The sequence below is a fragment of the Heptranchias perlo genome, chromosome 26 (assembly GCF_035084215.1).
Source record: "Heptranchias perlo isolate sHepPer1 chromosome 26, sHepPer1.hap1, whole genome shotgun sequence".
NCBI classification, from domain to species: Eukaryota; Metazoa; Chordata; class Chondrichthyes; order Hexanchiformes; family Hexanchidae; genus Heptranchias; species Heptranchias perlo.
The window spans coordinates 32,334,619-32,337,827 of record NC_090350.1 but is presented as its reverse complement, the minus strand read 5'-3'; the positions used below and the strand labels follow the sequence as shown (position 1 = coordinate 32,337,827).

The 3,209-nt window shown below is 40.2% G+C and overlaps 1 long non-coding RNA gene and 3 other non-coding genes across 4 annotated transcripts; all 4 read left to right on the top strand.

The window, feature by feature from the left end:
• The first annotated feature begins 311 nt into the window (after window positions 1-311).
• Window positions 312-2,782, top strand: LOC137342656 (uncharacterized). Its single transcript, XR_010967314.1, has 6 exons — window positions 312-420; window positions 1,124-1,222; window positions 1,347-1,404; window positions 1,797-1,847; window positions 2,260-2,315; window positions 2,586-2,782. It is a non-coding gene; the product is annotated as an uncharacterized lncRNA (long non-coding RNA).
• On the top strand, window positions 725-865 carry LOC137343885 (small nucleolar RNA SNORA16B/SNORA16A family). Its single transcript, XR_010967921.1, has one exon. It is a non-coding gene; the product is annotated as a small nucleolar RNA SNORA16B/SNORA16A family (small nucleolar RNA).
• LOC137343886 (small nucleolar RNA SNORA44) lies at window positions 1,517-1,652 on the top strand. The gene has a single exon (XR_010967922.1). It is a non-coding gene; the product is annotated as a small nucleolar RNA SNORA44 (small nucleolar RNA).
• Window positions 2,448-2,520, top strand: LOC137343891 (small nucleolar RNA SNORD99). Its single transcript, XR_010967927.1, has one exon. It is a non-coding gene; the product is annotated as a small nucleolar RNA SNORD99 (small nucleolar RNA).
• Window positions 2,783-3,209: the final 427 nt, after the last annotated feature.

Genomic DNA, 3,209 nt, shown 5'->3' with positions numbered 1-3,209 from the left:
TGTCCAACTCGCAAAGCACTCTGGGAGTAGTAGTCCATTCTATAAAATAATCATCATTGCAAGTCCTCAATCAGGCCGTTGAAGACCGCCGGTGCATTTGGGTTTGTTTTAGGAAATTTTGAGATGCAATGCAAAGTTTTGATTTATTTTCACTGCATTACATCAAACCAGGAAGGGGAACGACTTGATTGGACTACATTCCCCATAATGCACGGCAGTAGACAAGGCGCGGAGCACGGACGTGCGGTTTGTCAGGTGATATCGTCCCACCAATCAGTGGACACGATTGTCACTCGATAAAAGGCTCCGCGAGCGGCTATTACGGCCTCTTTTCGTTCGTAGCTGAGGCGCTTGTTGGGACGATGGCGGAGAGGGAGGATGAAGGCAACAATCGGTATCCATCCGTTACCTTTCAGCGTGGTTAGTATCTTAAAGTTGCCATCGCTATTTTCTTAACATGTTAATTGACTGTATTCCCTGACCATTTTTTGAATATTTCCCCACGTAATGCATTTTTTTTCTGCGTGAGCTTTGCGGTATTTTAGAGCAATGGCTGCCCTTTATGTACACTATGCAGTGTGTTACGCGACTTGGCGTAACCGAATAGTGGCAAGGAGTGTTGAGCTGGCTTTGATACAAGGATGCAAGTGCTATATTCTGATCTGCCTTTGTAATCCCTCCATGAGCCTGGGTGTACAGATGGTCTTCTACATAAAACTTCAAGCCAGGCCCTGATCGAAGCCATGTTTAGCTGATTTGTAGCTCATGTGGTCAAACAGGCGCCCAGAGTGATTATTTTTCCATCGACGGTCGCTGTTCAGTTTTATGTTGTATCTGATTAGCAACATTTGTATGGAAAACAATTCTGTGCCTGTTTTAATACTTTAGATTTGCTATTGATAGAATGTAATACAATTGCTTAAATTGCTTAGTGATTGTCACTGGCGTATTAAGTATCGAATTAGTATCATGTAAATGTTAAAGGTGGCTTAATTCAAATTATAATTCTGTTCAGTGCAAACTGAAATACGATCTTATTTCACTTCAAGTTTTTTTTTGGTACCAACAGAAGTTTTCCCCTGAAATTCATCAATCTCTAAATAATTGATTTCATGTATTACAGGTGTATGGCCATAGAACATTACTGATTTCTGTTTGCTAGTCCTTGCTGCCATGTGCAGGATGAACTCCATTCCAAGTGAAGCTTAAAAGATGACTTGAAGTAAGTATGAGAATTAAGTCATTCCTCATTTAACTAGGGCCCACTTGAAGAATGTAATTAATAAGGAACTTTATTTGGAAAAGCTTAATCAGCATGGTATATTTATAACCTCTATTTGTTATAGGTGTCTAACTTGCAGAGACCATATGGTTCTGCAGCTTGAAGACCAAAGGCAGGCAATGGTAAGTTGAATGATCTGGATAAAGATGTCAAGATCTAGGAATCTTTGAAGAATATTTTAAGTATTGTATTTCCAAGGTGTGCAAAATGAGCCTGCCAGATGTAGCAATCTTGATGCATGGTAACCGAGAGCTGCAGCTTCACAGTTCGTAGTTGTGGATTCTCCAACAACATGCAAGAGAAAACTGGAGAGACTTTGACAGCATTGGTCTTGTATTTCCTCTGATTGTCACTCTACTCTTCTACATTTTTCTAACAGATTTGTGCAACATTGAGTCTTAAGTGGGTGTTTGTATAAAAAGTCCAACTGGAATGATATAGATGGATACATATGAAAGCATGTGATGTTTTAGGTCTAAATATGTTAAGCTGTAAGTTTTCCATTCTTTTACAGTGCTCTTCAATTCAGTAGCTCCTGTGGCAGGTGATGGTGACTCCATGCCAGGTAGGCTTAAATTGAAGGTTGGGGGTGGGTTAAGTAGTCTATTAATTCCTTTCTATTTAATCCACTAATGTACCATCAGTCACTTTTTTTCCCCTTGAACTATTGGCCTTTGATATTGCAGTAAAGGATGCATGAATAATGTGATACTGCATCTAAAGCTTTTGAATAAGTCCTTGTCCACTGGCAAAGTTGGACACTTGAGTTCTAATAGTTGCCTATATCCTCCACATCCTTTCTCATGAGACCTGCCTACCGGTCTTATGTTCAGCAACGGAGGTATAGCAGAATTAACTGGCTTAAATCTCATCTGGATTGTTCTATGGTGGTCAAAGTCAGTTAAGACAGCTTAATTAAATAAGTAGAAGTTTCCCCAAATTAGTAGAATCTAATTTACACCAATTTTGTGTTCTAGGTCGCTTACAAAACTAAATGGAAGATTTGTGCTACAAGTTGAATGTGATCTCAGTGGTAAGTACTTGAACTTTTGATACTAAAAGCCCTCAGCCATGTACTATTAAGTGCTCCTGACTACAAAAAAACGAGTGCTCAGGCCATTGCTGTTAACCATATGAAAGGTACTCAGTTAACAGGTGTGATGCTGCTGATCTGTGATGACAACCATTGTAATGTGGACTGCTGGATGATGCTTGCGGATATGGGGCTGAGATCAGTGATGTGTTGCAATGAGATGAGGTTTTTTTAAAAAATGTATAAAGCTTGTTTCACTTTTTGTTATAGGTCTGCTTCCAAGTGCATTGATGTCCACAATGGAAGATTATTTGGCACCTGGAACTTGATGAGGTTGTTGGCCTGAAATATTAACACTCCACAGATGCTGCCTGACCTGAGTGCTTCCAGCACTTACTGTTTTTAAAACCTTGTACTGGATACTATTGGTTGCTGATGTACTAATAAAGCATACATGTTTGGTTAAAGATTGCATTTTTATGTTTTTAATAAGGCTGAATGAAGAAACTTTCTGCTAGTGGGATGCTAATGGCTGTAATACTACCCTAGTGTCAGCTGATGGATTGGACCTAGAGTGAGTGCTTGTAAATACATGTGCTGCAGTTCTGTTGCGGATAGTAGCAGCCACTACTGCTATAGATCTTGGATAGTGTTAATTAGTGCCTGCACCATACACTTGCAGTAGAGCATGTCGTCAACAGCAACTTGAGTATTGTGCCTTAACCCTGAGATCACAAGGTGCAATCAGAGAGAGGCAGAGGGCTTTAGGTTAGGGTGGGAGGAGGTGAGTACATCCTGAAATGGGATAGGACAAGGGCAGCAGAGTTTTGGGATATGTTGAGTGTGGAGCATTGAAGTAGTCAAGTTTGAATGTGACAAAAGTTTGGGTGGCAG